Source organism: Rhinoderma darwinii, chromosome 8 (assembly GCF_050947455.1).
Source record: "Rhinoderma darwinii isolate aRhiDar2 chromosome 8, aRhiDar2.hap1, whole genome shotgun sequence".
Taxonomy (NCBI): Eukaryota; Metazoa; Chordata; class Amphibia; order Anura; family Rhinodermatidae; genus Rhinoderma; species Rhinoderma darwinii.
Window position 1 is genome coordinate 28,415,588 of NC_134694.1, and position 19,067 is coordinate 28,434,654.

Sequence of the window (19,067 nt, forward strand, 5' to 3'; positions counted from 1 at the left end):
AAAGACCCAAACTATAAAGCTATAATGTTATTTTTCCAGCACGGTAAACACTGCAAAAAAATTAAAATAAAAAACAATACCAGAATTGCTATTTTTTGGTCACCACCCCTTACAAAATATAGAATAAAAAGTGATCAAAAAGTCACATTCCCCCTGAAATAGTACCAATAAAACCTACAACCTCTCTTGCTAAATACAAGCCCTTACACAGCTTTATTTTAACTGAAAAATAAAAAAAGTTATGGCTCTCAGAATATGGTGAGACAAAAAATAAATAATTTTATAAAAAAAAAGTGATTTTATTGTGCAAATGCTGCAAAAAATAAAAAACTATATACATGTGGTATTGTCATAATCGTATCAGCCCGCAGAATAAAATAAAATTGTATCAATGAAGGAGACTAGACATGGACCGCACATCCACTATATACTATGATCAATTGCGGCTAGGCAAAATTATTAAATATGAACGAGAGGTTCTTTGTAACATTTTGATCAAATTGAATGCAAGCCCACTTGCCACTTCACGGCGACCTCTTAAAAGTGGGTCCCCACTCTATCGCTTGCACCACCGCGTGGCGGTCACCGCCACTGTAGCACCGCTCCTGCAGAGGGAGCAACCCAGAGGCCCAAAAGCACCCATGCCATCAGGCCAAGCCAAGCCTCCTTGGCTCTGGGCCACGTCCCCCCACAAGTGCAGCACCACAGCAACGGACACCACCCCACAGCAGCACAACAAGTGAACAGATGGAATAAGCTCACCTTACCATGCGCCCCCAGTGGACAACTGAGAGTACAAGCAGGAGCAGAAACACTTATGAGGTCATTCCTAAATTAAAATCAGCTTGGCCAAAAGTGTGGAGTGCTGGTACCAAGTAAAACAAAAGAAATGAGGGGGATAGGCTCTGTATCATATCAATGAAGGAGTCTAGACATGGACCGCACATCCACTATATACTATGATCAATTGCGGCTAGGCAAAATTATTAAATATGAACGAGAGGTTCTTTGTAACATTTTGATCAAATTGTATGCAAGCCCACTTGCCACTTCACGGCGACCTCTTAAAAGTGGATCCCTACTCTATCGGTTGCACCACCGCGTGGCGGTCACCGCCACTGTAGCACCGCTCCTGCAAAGGGAGCAACCCAGAGGCCCAAAAGCACCCATGCCATCAGGCCAAGCCAAGCCTCCTTGGCTCTGGGCCACGTCCCCCCACAAGTGCAGCACCACAGCAACGGACACCACCCCATAGCAACACAACAAGTGAACAGATGGAATAAGCTCACCTTACCATGCGCCCCCAGTGGACAACTGTGAGTACAAGCACGAGCGGAAACACTTATGAGATCATTCCTAAATTAAAATCAGCTGGGCCAAAAGTGTGGAGTGCTGGTACCAAGTAAAACAAATAAAATTGTCACTTATAGCGCATGGTGAACACCATAAAAAATAAAGCATTTAAAACGGCAAAATAGCTGTTTTTTGGTCACCTTAGCTCCCCAAAAAATATTAAATATTGATCAAAATGTTGTATGTACCAAATAATGTTACCAATAAAAACTACAGCTCGTCCCGACAAAAATAAACACTCATACCGCTCAATCGACCAAAAAATAAAAAAGTTAAGCTCTCAGAATGTGGTGAAACAAAATAATTTTTTTTATTACTACTACTTTGTAAAATATAAAACAAACTATATAAATATAATAAAAACCAAACCCAAAAAACTGGTTTCAGCCCACAAAAAAAATTATTTTCAGTTTCCCAGTACATTATTTGGTATTTTAAATGGTGTCAATAGAATCTACAACTCCTCCCGCAAAAAAATAAGCCCTCACACCACTCTATTGATGGAAAAATAAAGAAGTTATGGCTCTTGGAATGCGGGAAGTGAAAAACTAAAATGGAAACGCAAAAAAAGGATCAGTCCTGAAAGGGTTCATTAATTTCTAATGAAAAAACATTTATGACCACATGTGGGGTATTGCTGTAACCCGGAGAAATTGCTTTACAAATTTTGGGGTGCTTTTTCTCCCTTATCCTTTGTGAAACTGAAAATGTAAACATTTTAGTGGAAAAAATGTTGATATTCATTTTCATGGCCTAATTCCACTAAATTCTGCAAAAAACCTGTGGGATCAAAATGCTATGTATACCTCTAAAACAATTCCTTGAAGGGTGTAGTTTCCAAAATGGGGTAACTTTTGGGGGTTTCCACTGTTTTGGCCCCAGAAGACCTCTTCAAACAGTACATGGTGCCTAAATATATTCTAAAAAAAAATGGAGGCCTGAAAATGCACTATGTGCTTCTTTGCTTCTGAGGTCGGTGCTTCAGTCCATTACTACACTAGGGCCACATGTGGGATTTTTCTAAAAACGTCAAAATCTGGGCAAAAAATATTGCGTTGCGTTTCTCTGGTAAAACCTTCTGTGTTACACAAAAAATTGTATTACAAATGAATTTCCACCCCAAAAAAAATACATTTTAAATTTCACCTCTGATTTACATTAATTCCTGTGAAACGCTTAAAGAGTCGAAAAACTTTCTGAATGCTGTTTTAAATACGTTCAGGAGTGTAGTTTTTAAAATGTGGTGACTTATGGGGGTTTGTATTGCATGGACCCCTCAAAGCTACTTCAGAACTGAACTGGTCCCTGAAAAAATAGCCTTTTGAAATTTTCTTGAGAATGTGAGAAATTGCTGCTAAAGTTCTAAGCTTTGAAAACGCCCTAGAAAAATAAAAGGATGTTAAAAAAAACTATGGAAACATAAAATAGACATGGGAAATGTTAATTAGTAACAATTTTGTCTGGTATTACTATCTGTTTTACAAGCAGATACATTTTAATTTAGACAAATGCTAATTTTTGCAAATTTTCTCAACATTTTGCTATTTTTCACAAGTAAATATTGAATTTTTGACCAAATTTTTTCACTAACATAAAGTACAATATGTCACAAGAAAACAATCCCTGGAATGCTTTTACCTATCCAAGCGATTCAGCGTTACCACATAAAGTGACACATGTCAGATTTGAAAAAATGGGGCTGGTCCTGAAGGCCAAAATGAGCTCGGTCCTGAAGGTGTTAAGGCCATAAAAACTTCAGTTTGTAATTGACTAACCCAAAATAGCTATTGACTAGGACTTTCAAGGTCTGACACATTTTCAGATAATTATTAACTCTCTATACTATGGATTTTCCTACTGAATGATATACTAAAACAAACAATTATTAATTTCTCCCACACTTTGTATTCTTAGTAGTCAAGAATCATTAGAATGAACATTACAATGTATCACAGGTATATTATGTTAAAGTAATAATAAGGTAGGTTCACCGTTGCTGCAACGAAGGTGCAGAAGTGCTCAGCTGGGTGCTTTGCTTCTTCGGCTGTGATCGGCGCTCATCGTCAGACTGAAGACAACTTACATAGAACAGCTATGAGAGTCGTCTTCAGCTGGGCAGGGAGCGCTGATCACAGCCGAAGGAGCAAAGCGCGCAACCGAGTGCTTCAGCACCTTTGTTTTAGCAAAGATGGGGTTCTCAGCAGCCAGATCCCCAACGACCCAAACTTTTGATATGTCTCTATGACATATCAAAAGTTTGACAAAAGTGTAGCTACTCTTTAAATTCTGACCTACATGATCTTAGGCACAGCCACATGCACAGAGACACACAGATTGCCTATTGCTCCATAGTATAAATCTGTTGGCACTCCATGGGCCACCGTATATATAATGCCTATATGCAGCATCCAAAAAAGCATGCCCCCCATTGAGGCATACAGAGGTACATTACAGCCCTATAGATTACTATGGGTTCCTCAGGAGGTTATCATAGTTTGGTAAAGATGTGCCAATGTATTTCTCTCACTGGGTGGGGTGGTGTGATTCTTTTTTGTAAACAGGCTTTACCTATATCACAGGCTGGCGGTGCAAGAAAAATTCGGTATTTCCTCAGTATATCTAAAAATGATTTACCAAAAATTTGAGCTCCAGGTTCTATTTATTTTATTCCAGGTCCAACAACTAAGGATCACATTTTACCCCATGTGAGTACAGCATTTCTATACTGCACCTTTAAAACCCATAAACTACACAATGGCGCGGGTTATTTTTTCTCAAGGGGTTGTATGGAGCTGTACTATGCCTGTGTGCATGGACCCCTAATCTGCAGCCGCTAAAAGTTTACAACATTTTAATTAAAATGTTCCAGGTCCTGGATAAAATAAACCGTTATATTTCCAAATTTCTAAATTTCTTCCCTATAGAATTTAACCATTTTGAAGCTCTACTATTTATATTTTTCGTCTCTTCCTTCAGATTCTTTTTTCTGTATTTCTTATTGCATACCTATTTTTCTCAAAGTTCCCCTCAGGTTAATCACTGCATTTGTTTGAAGGCTCTGGGGGTGTTCTACTGCTGAGAAATAGATAAAATCATTTAGTGGGAAATGCTATTGAAGCGTGGTTTCGTCATTGCATTTTTTTACATAATTTTGACATATTGTGATTTGATCTCTGCAAGGGAGATTGCAAAGAATATTTGTACTATCCGAAGAATAAAATTTGACTTGTATCTTTGCAACAACCATATGTTCTTAAATCTGTACTCTATTTCAAATCACCCCCAGGAAGTCCCTCCAAAGCCATAATACATCCCTGTGGCAGAAGGAGAAGCTTTGCAACACTTCCATTATCTCCTTGATGTTTGCAGGGAAATACAGTTCACTGCACTAACCACTGGCATATGGGTTGTGACATGGACAATATGATTTATTCTGATCTCACGGTGCATTATTTCCTTACCAATAAAGACAACGTTATCATTAGATTTACGTTGTACATTCTGTATTTCTTATATAATTTGTTACAATAACTTTTATATTAAGTGACCATACAACATTGAAAATATTATTGGATGCTTAACTTTAATTATTGTTTTCCTTATTACATTTTCAAAATAAATACACAGCAATTATAGTAGTCATATAGTAAGTATCTAAGGCCCTCAGGTGCTGAGTATTGAAGTTCTGGTGGAATTTCATCAATATGTGCCATTGACAGTCTACTCTTTACATTTTTGTTGTCTGCTCGGCTGCCTGTGGCTAAGCAATGGCCTGAAGATAATTTATATTTACCATTTTACCTTTAATATTTTTAACATATTAATTGCATACATCTATGCCGAGGCTTCAGTTTCTGATGGGTCTGTAATGGATCCATTTTTAGTGGAGGTTAACATACACAGAAAAGTTACAATGCATGTCACAGGATGCTAAAGTCATGTAACCTATAGTAGAGTAGATACATAATCAATCTGTATGAACGGAGCAAGAAAAACCTGAAGTGCAAGGGTGGCACGAGGACAGAAGTCATCTTTGTCTAAGTGTCATATTGTCAAAGTGTCCTGGCAGTTATATATGGCAGTTAGACAGGGTAAGACACAGGTAATATATGTGGGCTAAACAAACAAAACTACATTCATTATAATTCTTACATTTAATATTTTATCTATTTTCAAAAAAACAAAAAAAACAAAAAAAAAAAACACCATGTTCAGTGCCTCACTACTCATCATTGTAACTGTTTGTTTACAATCCCACCGCCCATTTATGCCTTTGCTTAACTCTATTCACATCCGTCCCCATCTCCTTCCCTCACCCATGTACATCTCCCATGCACTATTCACTTTCCTGAATCACTGTAAACCATTTCATGCCACCTCATCACACAAGTCACTCTCGTAAATCACTGAACCAATTGCAGACTATCTACATTCTCCTGCTACTAGCTGCAGGGGACATCTCCCCCAACACTGGTCCTCCCTTTTCTACTTCTAAGCTCAACCACTTTCCTGCCACACATAGAAACACTGCCAATCTTCTTAACATTCCTTGTACGTATTCTCCTGTCTCTTTTAACTGTGCGCTCTGGAATTCTCAGTCCGTGTGCAACAAACTCACCTTTATTCATGACTTATTCCTTTCTAACTCTCTTAACCTCCTGGCTCCTATAGAAACATTGCCACACCTGTCTGCACTGCTTCCCCTGCTGCTCTATCTTATGGTGGTCTCCACTTCTCTCATGCCCCCAGAGCTGAGAACAGGCAGGGTGGAGAAGCAGGAATATTTATTTTCCATCACTGCACTTTACAGGTCATTCCCCCAGTACCCTCACTCACATTCCCCTCCTTTGAAGTCCACACCCTCAGACTCTTTCGCCCCTTTTTCCCACAGAGTGGCGGTTGTCTATCACACCCCTCCCCGCCGCCTGAGCTCACCACGCCAATTTCTGGATAATTTTGCTGCCTGTCTTCCACAAGTGCTATCATCTGAAACACCAACTCTCATCATGGGTGACTTTAACATCCCTATTGATAACCCAATCTGCTCATCTGCCTCCCAGTTTCTATCTTTAACCTCCTTCCTAGGAGTGGTGAATGTACCTGGGATTTATTTATCTGTTTTCCTCCCATTGCTTTTAATTCTCATGTCAATTAAAATAGTCCTATTTTTGTAAGGAAATACTATGTTAAAATTGACCCAGTTATATGCTCTATATTGCATTTAGAACCTATATGACATATTATGTGATGTTATGATGTGATTGAAGTGACAACTCTCCAAACTCGTGATATGCTTTAATCGTGTGTACATATTTCTCTAGTGCCCGACGAAGGTCTAATCGACCGAAACGTCGACGTCGCACATGTAGCCTCTGGCATCCATCCTGAGAATCCAATAAATATAATTTTGAAACACAAGCAAGGTGTGCCGACTACAATTCTTAACCTACATCCGGGTTGGGACCCTACCTCGAGCACCCAAGGAAACCGGTGCTATCTGAACACAACCATAGTTTTACACAGGATGATTATCGGACAGACGAGCGTTAACATAACGCTCGTTGCCGATATTTCCCCTGTGTAAAAAGGCAGCGAACAGCAGATGAACGAGCTCGATCATCTGCGGGTCATATAGTTTTAAAAAACTAAAAGATTATGGCTGTCGGCAGCACATCTCCCTGTGTAAACAGGGAGACGCGCTGCCGACATGATAATAATTTAGATGGGGACGAGCGATCGGAGTAATGACTGCTTGTCCCCATCGATAGTTACCTTTGACAGGAGCAAGCAAGCGCCGATCAACGATGTCCCGTTGATCGGCGCTCGCTGCAGCGGCCGAGTGTTGGCTGGTATAAAAGGGCCTTAGCTCTCTTCTTCACATGAAGACGGCATTCATTTGACCTGGTCTTCTTCTGGCTCTGCTCGGTATCTGACTTTATTAACTCTGCTCTCCTGCTCTATGACCACAACCTTCTCTCCTTTACTATCAAAAATTCTCTGCTATCTCAGGACATGCCCACCTATCAGACATACAGAAATCTACATGCCATTAACACTCAGCAACTCATAGACAGTCTACATTGTCCTACATCTCTTCCTTCTCCAATCCCAATCTGGCTGCCAAACATTACAACACCACTCTCAAAAATGCTTTGGATGAAGCAACCCCTCTTACACTCCAAACCACCCTACACAGACGATGACAACCCTGACACACGTCTCAACCCCGCTTTCTTTAGCAGAGCTCGATATGTGCCAAACGTCTGTGGAGAAAATCGCATTTGCTAGCAGATTTTCTCCATTACAAATTTATTCTCAAAACTTACAACTCTGCCCTTCACCGAGCCAAACAACCTCTCTAATCTCCACACTATCTAATAATCTAAAACACCTCATTGATACTTTTCATTTCCTCCTTAAAGAGGCTCTGTCACCAGATTATAAATGCCCGGCATATAAGCAATGACCGGTGCTCGTTTGCTCCTGTCATACGGAGCTATGGATGGGGACGAGCGGTCGTTACTATGATCGCTCGTCCCCATCCATTATTATCATGTCGGCAGCGCATCTCCCTGTGTCCCTGCTGCCAACAACGATAATATTTTACTTTTTTAAAACGATACGACCAGCAGATGATTGAGCGTTTGCTCGTTCATCTGCTGATTGTTCCCCTGTTTACACAGGGCAATTATCGACAACGAGCGTTATATGAATGCTCGTCTGCACGATAATCTGCCAGTGTAAAACCCCCTTTAGTCCTGAAGTGCAGACGCCTATCACAGATCTCAGCGCTGAAGACCTGGCCACTTATTTTAAAGTTAAAATTGACAACATCCGGCATGATATTATCTCCCAGTCCCCTATTAACATTGATCCCCTTTCCTCCTGCACTCCCTCTTCTTCACTTTCAGCATTTGACCCAGTAATAGAAGAAGTCACTAGGCCACTCTCTTCTCGACTAAAATATTTAATCTCTCTTTATTCTGGAATCTTTCCCTACATGCTGTTATAAATCCATTACTGAAAATAAAACAACTCTTGACCCATCCAGCGCTGCTAACTACCGACCTGTCTCTAATCTCCCCTTCATCTCCAAACTCCTGGAACGCCTGGTCTACTATCACCTTATCCACTATCTCTCCGCTAACTCCATTCTTGACCCCTTACAATCTGGTTTCCTCACTCTACACTCCGGCAAATCCTCTCTCCTGATTCTGCTGCATCTCTCTGCAGCCTTTGACACAGTAGACCACAAACTCCTACTTAACATGCTCCACTGCATTGGCCTTAAGGACACTGCTCTCTCTGGTTTTCCACCTATTTATCTGACCGCTGGTTCAGTGTGTCATTTGCTGGTTCTACTTCTTCTCCTCTTCCCCTTGCTATCGGGGTTCCTCAGGGATCAGTCCTAGGTTCGCTCCTCTTTTCTCTCTACACCATTGATTGTCTATCCACTGTCTCTAACATCATGTCCTCTCTCTATTTGAAACAAAATCTTTCTAAAACGGAGCTCCTCGTGTTCTCAACATCTGTTAACTTACCTAAACCCGATGTCTCCAACTCAGTATGTGACAGTACCATTACTCCTAGGCAGCACACCCGCTGTCTAGGGGTTATTTTTGACTCCGATCTTTACTTTACTTCACACATTCAATCACTTACACGCTACTGTCGTTTTCACCTCAAAAACAACTCCAGAATTTTCTTACCGTGGAAACAGCCAAAACTCTCATTGTTGCTCTGATTCACTCTCGTCTTGACTACTATAACTCATTACTAATCAGTCTGTCCCACAATAAACTCTCCCCTCTCCAATCTATCCTTAATGCAGCAGCCAGGCTCATCTTTATGACCAACCACTACACCAACGCCTCTACCATGTGCCAGTCACTGCACTGGTTGCCCATTCCACTCAGAATTTAATTCAAACTTATTACTTTCACCCACAAAGCTCTCCACAGTGCTGCACCTTCTTACATCTCCTCCCTCATCTCTGTCTACCACCCCAGCCATGTTCTACTTTCTGCCAACGACCTTACATTAACATCCTCTATAATCCGAATCTCCCACTCCTGTCTCCAAGATTTTTCTCATCTATTGTCTCCCTTATTTCCTCATAGATTGTAAGCTCTTGTGGGCAGGGTCCTCACTCCTCTTGTTTGAATTATATATTAGTTTTGTCACTATATATTGTCTGATATTGTCTGTTCATGTTCCCTCTAAATTGTAAAGTGCAGCGGAAAATGTTGGCGCTATATAAATAAAGATTATTATTATTATTATTAAGTATATAAGTATATAAAAAAAAGTATTTAAAAAAAAAAAAGTGAAAGAGAAGAGAAAAATTTGTCAGATTAACCAATCACAAAGGCAGATATGACATAGAAAGACAACTAACTTTCACACCCAGAAAAGTGGAACATAGGGGGCTAGGAAGGGAATGAGTGAATCTATTTTTAAATGATCAAAGTGGAAGAATAATAGATCCTGACAGATCCCTTTGACTTTATTGGAATTCATTAGGTTTACTTTTGTAGTAGACTACAGTATTCCGACCACCAAAAACAATAGAGCAAATGGAGATTAACTGAAGACACTGATGGATTTTTTTTTTATAAAAAAAGGGTCTCACACACACAACAGTGAAATGGCTATGCATCAGTTCCATCTGTAATACAATGTTTATTTCATTTTATAAAAGTTTCCATACATCTGAGGGCCGTTTATGTTTGTATGAAATCTATGTGCCTACAGATGTTGACATATACATATGGGTATTGATTCCCTCCAATTGAAGTTAATGGTGGTTAGAAGATTGCATCCGTGTATAGGGATCTATGTGAAACTTCTATATGGGTAGCATAAGAGTTAGGAGGACGGGTTTTCAAACAGATACTTTTCTTACACTCATACAGTAGCCATATGGAACACCATAAGGTACATATGGTCAGAAATATAGCACCATATGGAATATTTATACAATACGCATTTCTCATACTTTTGGGTGCGCAAGGCCTAATACTGAACAACAGAGATACAAACATTAGTGTGAACAGATCCTTACACGTGTAGAGGATTAGATGCAAATAAACATAATTTTAGTGATTCAATGGATATAGTATTGGAATGAAAATAAATAAAACAGTCAAGCAATTGATGAACATTTTTAAGACTAGCCACACGGAGCCATGTTATCTGCTACACTGTCCACATAAAAAATAGGTGAATAAAACAAGACTAAGACATTAAACAAGTCTAGTGCCTCTTCATTGAATCTTCTGTACTTTAAATCAGAACATTTTAATAGCTTTAAAAGAGATGATCCCGATAGGTTGCACAAAGGATAAACTATTTCCAAGACACACCGCGCTTTCTCTTTTTACTTTTGATCTAAAGAAATAAATGCAGGAAAACTGTGTGTTTGATACAGGGTTAGGGTTAAATTTTAGGGTCATAATATTAATTTTACTTTTATAGCCTTATGCCAGTTTATACATTAATTATCTTGATGCTTAGTAATTATTTTTTAAAACAATGGCAGGGAGTGTGGTACACTGGAATAACAATGTTTTGCAGTTTTGTGGTAGGATATAATTAAATTCATGTTTCCATTGGTATAAAAACATTTTCTAGTTCCCACATTATTTAGCTATGAATGCTGCACATAATGGGAGTGTGTGTGTGTGCCAGCAATGTTATTGTGAAGATTGGGAAATATAGCAGCATTATACGTGTTCAAAAAGGATAGATGTTCCAAGTAAAGACTCAAATTCATCCTTGATGTCTGTAAACAATATATACATTGTATGAACAAAGGTATTGGGACACCTACACATTACACCTACGGGAGCTTTTATGACATCCCTTTCTAAACCAATAGGCATTAATATGTACTTGGTCCCCCTTTGCATCTGAACCAGCTTCCACTCTTCTGGGAAGGCTTTCTACAAGATTTTGGAGTGTCTGTGGAAATTTTTGTCCATTCGTCCAGAAGAGCATTTGTGAGGTCAGACACTGATGTTGGATGAGAGGGCGTGGTGCCAATCTCTGTTCTAGATCATCCCAAATGTGTTTAATGGGGTTGAGGTCAGGGCTCTGTGTGGGCAAGTCATGTTCTTCCTCACCAAACACACACAATTCTTCCTTTATGGACCTTGCTTTGTGCACTGGGCCACAGTCATGCCAGAACAGAAAAGGGCCTTCCCCAAACTGTTCCCACAAAGTTGGAAGTATACAATTGACAAAAATTTCTTGTTATGCTGTAGTATTAAGATTTCCCTTCACTGGAACTAAACCCTTAATAATAACCCCACAGCAGTACCCCTCCTCCACCAAACTTTACAGATTTAACATTTATGCTTTTGTTTGTATACCATTCGTACATTCATTCAATATTAGGGCTATAATCGCCTTTGAGTTTTTATTTGAGCCTTTTAAACAAGAGACAGATGTACATATGTGTCATCTGGAAAGCATTCCCACAAACCATAGAATTGTTTCTAATTAAATAGCTTAATGCACTTGAGATGCTACAAAATGTTTCATACAATATTGGAGATGTTCAAGTCCACCATGATATCCAGATCCTATCCAGGATAGTAAAACATGCAACTGGAAGTAATAATTTTTGTTTGTGGATATTTATTGCCTACTCTAATGCAATTAATGAGTCCCACACTAGCAGTTATCTGCTAAACAGGACTGCAATACCCTCGTATGGATGGTGAGTGATAGCCTATGGAGTACAGTACAAGTATTCATACGTTTCTTTGGTCATAGTATCAGGGGAGCCATTTGTTCTGTGCAGTGAGAACATAACAAAATTGTGGCATAAAACATATTCCATTTACAAGTAAACAGTGAAGGTATTTATGAAGCATAAATCATCACATCTCACATTATGTTTGACACTTCCGAAAAGAAAGACTTTAAGTTTAAAGTATAAGTTTTCTTTAAAGATGTAAAATCTAAAAAGAAATGTTATTGTTATAAGCAATTTGGATGGCACAATAATCTAAGTATCACATTTGCTGGAATCAAAAGTGAATAACACCTTACGAGGTTTTAGAAAAGGGAAACCCAGTACATATCTGCGTCCCCAGCACAACTGTGTAGCACACAGGAGGCGGCTCTCAAATTTATACTGAACAAATACCCTGACTTGGAGATGTGAAAGTTTGATACCTTATCAAAGATGATGGTGGATTTCCCCTTCAAAAAGCATTTACAATCCATACACATCTCTGCTGCTATGGATTCTTGGTAGTTCAATTATGACCTTTACAAGGGGGGCAGAAAACTCATGGGTGACATATTTTCTGAGTGTAGTTGTTTGCTTTTTCTCTCTTCTCTGTCTGGCCTAGAAAGTCATGGAGAGTTAAGGTGGCTACATGCACATCTTTGGCTCCAGGGCCAGAATGAGGGGGCGGCAGAGCAGGCAGTCATCTAGGGTGCCATTTCATTGTATAGATGCTGTGTCTGAGTGGATGATAATGCTGTAATTTAGAGCGGCACTTATTCATAAAAAAAATAGCACTACCCTGTAGAGCTGATGGAAGACTGCGAACAATGGAGGTGGGGGAAGAGGCACACACTTGGAAATCTATGCCTTGCGACCCCTTGTTTTTCTCCCCTCTTTTTTTTCCGCACATACTCACCCTCCCTGGCAACACAAATTCTCCCTCTCTGATTCTCCCTCTCGAGCATTCACATGAAAATAGATGCCACAGTATCTCAGTACCAATAGATACATTTTCCCCATTGCACTATGTCCCCTTATACCAATGCTAGCTAGAATTTCCCCCCAAGCACAGTGACATGACAGTGCCATCAAGGGAGTGCCCCCATACTCAGTACCAGGCAGATGGCTCCTTTTCACAGCGTCAACGTAAGTCCCGTATGGTAATGTAATACGATAGGTTAATATACAATGGATGTTTTTTAATTTAAAAAAAAGTGTAAAAACCCAGTAAGCATGATATGATTTTATTCAGTACAATGAACATTTAGCAAATATATTATTTCAAATTCACACAATTCTTAATAGTTTTATATAACAATGTCTCTTCAGCAGTCAGGTCAATACTAATCTCAATTTCCAGACATAAACGTGTAAGTTGCCACTCAGCACTCTTGTGGTGTTTCGAAGCCAATGGTCACAATTGTGCCAAGTTACATGTTTAAAAGAAATTTGGCAGACAGTATCATCAGCCAGTACATTTTATATATTCCGCACCTTTCTGTTTGACATACTGTGTAGTGAGTTAAACCACTCTGTATGTAAAAACCTACTCAATAAGGTTCATTTACAGTAAATAGTCAAATCTGGAGTATTCTATTTTTCAGATCAAAAGCAAAAAAATTACACAAGAGCCCCCGATTTACTGAAATGTCTGGATACGAAAGCAATATGTATTTTGTATCCAATTAGGTAAATGTGCTATCAAAGGGGTTTTCCTACTTCATAAAGTTACGGAATATTGCTGAGATACCGTCACGTTCAAATTAGTGGGATAGTGAGAATGTAGGGGCTGCTGCACTGGTTTAGTGCTGTTGGTAATAACACCAACAAAAGCCGCTGTTTACCGGCGTTACCAAGGGTGATCGGGTAATCATCCCAATGGCTGCATTTTAAAAGGGCTTGTACAAGTGTAATCCATTTACACTTCTTCCATGATATATTTAACTAGGGATTCCATATTCAACCCCTGAATACAACTATTCAAGTCTATGTACACTTTTGAACGCAATAAATATATATATATATATATATATATATATATATATACACATATATATGTGTTTATATATATATATATATATATATATATATATATATATATATACTGTATGTATATATTTATATATGTATATATATATATATATATATATATATATATATATATATATATATGTATCCTGGACACATAGAAACTGTATCTTGCTGTCAAAGCTGAATCCGTCAGGTTAGCAGGACTAACGGCTCGGCAGAAAGCTGGTCTTGTGCGTCTTTGAAACAGAATCCAGCTGCTAACGATCACATCGATGTTTGTGAACTTAAAATTTGATCGATAAAAGCTGGATCCTGTGTGTCAGAGACACACAGGACCAGCGTTCACCGAAGCTGTCAGTCCTGCTGACATGATGGATTTGGCTTTGACAGCAAGATACAGCTCCAATGAATACGGGAAACATGGAAGCTGTAGTTCTAAAAATAAATACAAAAACCAATTCAAAAGTTGTTCAAAATCAAATAAAACATTGATTTATTAAAAAATAATAATAATTGACTTAAAAATTGCACATAGCCTTTAATTACTGTCAGTTGCAGTTTTGTTTCTGACTTTGGCTGCAATAGCCAAGAAATTATATTTTACTAATGCTTATTTTCTGTAGCTGATATCATTAAAGTATGATACCACACTGGACCACTCTACTCCTCTTCATAGGCAGAGGTGTAGCTAGGTTCTCCAGCACCGCGGGCAAAGATTCAGTTTGGCAACCCCCCCAACCTCTTTCCCGACATCTCCTTCCCCCTCGCCGTGTTTGTTTTCCCTACCAATCAATGACGTGTCATTTCTTTTCCACATTTCTTTTTATGTAACTCGAACATAAAAACATTTGTACATTTTACAAGCAATATACTTCTATACACAACACCAGAACCAAGCTCAGTACATATATACAGCACCAGCACAAATACAGCTCAATTTAGTGCAACCCTTGCTGTACATGTATGTACGGCGTAAAACTACAGCTCCCAGCATGGCCCGAACAATGGTAAGGATATGCTGGGAGTTGCTGTTTCACAAAAACTAAATCATATCATAATCATACCACCCATCATCTTGCTGCAGATTATACAGTGACTACAGTGCTGAATAGAGGCAGAATGAACATTTACAGTAAGTGACTCACCGGTGACGTCTCAGATTCTAGTTCTTTTTCTCCATCCGGTCGAGACCTCTATGATGACTACTCCCGGTCACAGCCCATTTCTGCAGTTTGCCGCTTCAGCTTCTCACTTTTCAAACATTTCTACACCTATAAATAAAGATAAAGTTATCATTATACCACACACTACGCCCCTAAATATAATAGCACCATATACTGCACCTCTAATTATAATAGCACCATACACCGTGTCCCACACACACACACACACACACACACACACACTGTGCCCCCTGTAGATAGTGTCTGCCATAGAGCCCCTTGTAGATAGTGCCCCCATAGAGCCTCCTGTAGATAGTGCCCCCACATAGCCCACCCCTGTATATAGTGTCCCACAAATAGCTCCCCCTATAGTGCTCTACAGATAGCCCAACCCTGTATATAGCCCCCAGTAGATATAGCCCAGCCCTGTATATAGTGCTCCACATATAGCCCAACCCTGTATATAGCCCCCTGTAGATATAGCCCACCCCTGTATATAGTGCTCCACAGATAGCCCACACCTGTATATAGCCCCCCTGTAGATATAGCCCACCCCTGTATATAGTGCTCCACATATAGTCCACCCCTGTATATAGTGCTCCACATATAGTCCACCCCTGTATATAGCCCCCCTGTATATATAGCCCACTCCTGTATATAGTGCTCCATAGATCGCCCACTCCTGTATATAGCCCACTGTAAATATAGCCCACCCCTGTATATAGTCCTCCTGTATATATAACCCACCCTTGTATATAGTATCCCACAAATAGCTCCCCCTATAGTGCTCCACAGAAAGCCCACCCCTGTATATAGCCCCCTGTAGCTATAGCCCACCCCTTTATATAGTGCTCCACATATAGTCCACCCCTGTATATAGTGTTTCACAGATAGCCCACCCCTGTATAAAGCCCCCTGTAGATATAGCCCACCCCTGTATATAGTCCCCCTGTAGATATAGCCCACCCCTGTATATAGTATCCCACAAATAGCTCCCCTTATAGTGCTTCACAGAAAGCCCACCACTGTATATGTATCACGCTATAGAAATAAAGATAAAAACAAAGCGCATATCGTGCCTGAATTTGTATGTATAACGAAAAAAATTTATATGGTCAAGGGTACTGACCTGGTGATGTTATGCTAGGAGCACAACATCCCACACGTGCATTCAGAGGTAGCTCTGTCAGAGTCGGTTGCAGCCACAGTTCCCAGTCCGGAGATTTGAGGTTCAATATCCGCTGAATAAATCCAGTGTAGGGAAAAAAATCGGGGAAATCCAAGGGCGCAGCCGTATCCAGATAAAATTGTTTTTATTTTGTACATAAAACAACAACAAAAAGGATTGTGTTTCGAAGCCGTACCGGCCTCTTCGTCAGGTCAGAGTACAAGTGATTGTCCTACGAAAGCACACAGTTTATATAATCCAAAAAACAGATGACTGGTACGGCTTCGAAACACAATCCTTTTTGTTGTTGTTTTATGTACAAAATAAAAACAATTTTATCTGGATACGGCTGCGCCCTTGGATTTCCCCGATTTTTTTCCCTACACCCCTGTATATAGCCCCCCTGTACATATAGTCCACCCCTGTATATAGTGCTCCACAGAAAGCCCATCCCTGTATATAGCTCCCCTGTACATATAGTCCACCCCTGTATATAGTGCTCCACAGATAGCCCACCCCTGTATATACTATATACAGGGGTGGGCTATCTGTGGAGCACTATATACAGGGGTGGACTACATGTACATGGGGGCTATATACAGGGGTGGGCTTTCTGTGGAGCACTATAGGGGGAGCTATTTGTGGGATACTATATACAGGGGTGGGCTATATCTACAGGGGGACTGTATACAGGGGTGGGCTATATCTACAGGGGGGCTATATACAGCACTATATACAGGGGTGGGCTATATCTACAGGGGGCTATATAGCCCCCCTGTAGATATAGCCCACCCCTGTATATAGTGCTCCATAGTTTGCCCACCCCTGTATATAGCCCCCCCTGCAGATATAGCACACCCCTGTATATGGTGCTCCATAGACAGCCCACCCCAGTATATAGCCCCCCTGTAGATAGACACGTCCCATAGATAAAGCCCGCCCTCTCACCTTAATCCCGTTCCCACGCTGGCCGGCAGCAATGGAGACCTGCTCTCTTCTGCGCAGGTCTCCTGGGGGTTGAACGAAGAGTCTATGAAAGGCGCTGATTGGCTGGGCAGGATGACTTTGCCTGTCATTCAGCGCCTTTCAGCGACAGAAGCTTCACTGGTACAAAAGGTACCAGTCGCTTCACTGGTACAAAAGCGCTGAATAGTCATTCATTGCTTCTAATTGTACCTGTGTCCTATAGACACAGGTACAATTATAGCGCAGGAGGAGGTGGCGCTGGCGCCCCCCTCTATGTTGCGCCCGGGGCCCCGCCTGCCCACCCTAGCTACGCCCCTGTCATATGTCCCCCTGATGCAAAGTGTTGAGATGAAACTCTGCGATTAAAAGTTCAAGAAATCCCCCTTTTCCTCTTAAGTAATGTAAAAAATAAAAAAGTAAACAAAATTGGTATCGCTGCTTCTGTAAAAAGTCTGAACTATTACTATATAGCGTTATTTAACGCGCACGGTGAACATTGTAAAAAAATCAATGTTTTTTGGTCAACTTAGCTCTTGAAAAAAATTTAATAAAAAGTGATCGAAAAGTTGTATGTAACAAAAAATGGTACAGATAAAAACTACAGCTCGTCCCGCAAAAAAATAAGCTATCACAATGCTCAATCGCTGAAAAAGTAAAAAAGTTATGGCTCTCAGAATGTGGCGACACAAATTTATTTTTTTAGCAAAAAGTTTTTTGTTTTTTTTAAAGTAGTAAAATATAAAAAAAACATATACTTTTGGTATCACCGTAATTGTATTGAGCCACGGAATAAAGTTCAGTTGTGATTTTTACTGCATGGTGAAAGCCGTAAAAACTAAACCCAAAAAACCATAGAGGAATCAAATTGTTTTCCAATTTTAGACCGCAAATCGTTTTTTCTTCGTTTCCCAGTACATTATATGGTACTTTAAATGCTAACAAAAGAAACTACAACTCCTTCCGCAAAAAAATAGCCCTCACACCACTCTTTTGACGGAAAAATAAAAAAGTTATGACTCTTGGAAGGTGGGGAGTGAAAAACGAAAATGGAAAATCAAAAAATGTCCCAGTCCTGAAGGGGTTAAAACCACTGACATGTGAAGAGAATAACATTGATTATCTCGTAGCAATGGAGCCTGTCTAGGGGTTGAATATATTAGGCAGCAAGTCAAAAGTCAGTTCTTGAAGTTGATGTGCTGGAAACAGGAAAAATGGGCAAGTGTAAGGATATAAAAACTTTGACAAGGGCCGAATTGTACACGTACAAATTATATGAAATTTTATAGTAATCAGTGAAAAACAGCCATAAAAATGTGGGTGACCAACATGCTACCAAACAGTAAAGGGACACAAATATTTCACATATAATACATCAATTCCTGGTAGTAGAAATACATTGAAGGAAATAAGTATTTGATCCCTTGCTGATTTTGTAAGTTTGCCCACTGTCAAAGACATGAACAGTCTAGAATATTTAGGCTAGGTTAATTTTACCAGTGAGAGACAGATTATATATAAAAAAAAAAAAAGAAAATCACATTGTCAAAATTATATATATTTATTTGCATTTTGCACAGAGAAATAAGTATTTGATCCCTTTGGCAAACAAGACTTAATACTTGGTGGCAAAACCCTTGTTGGCAAG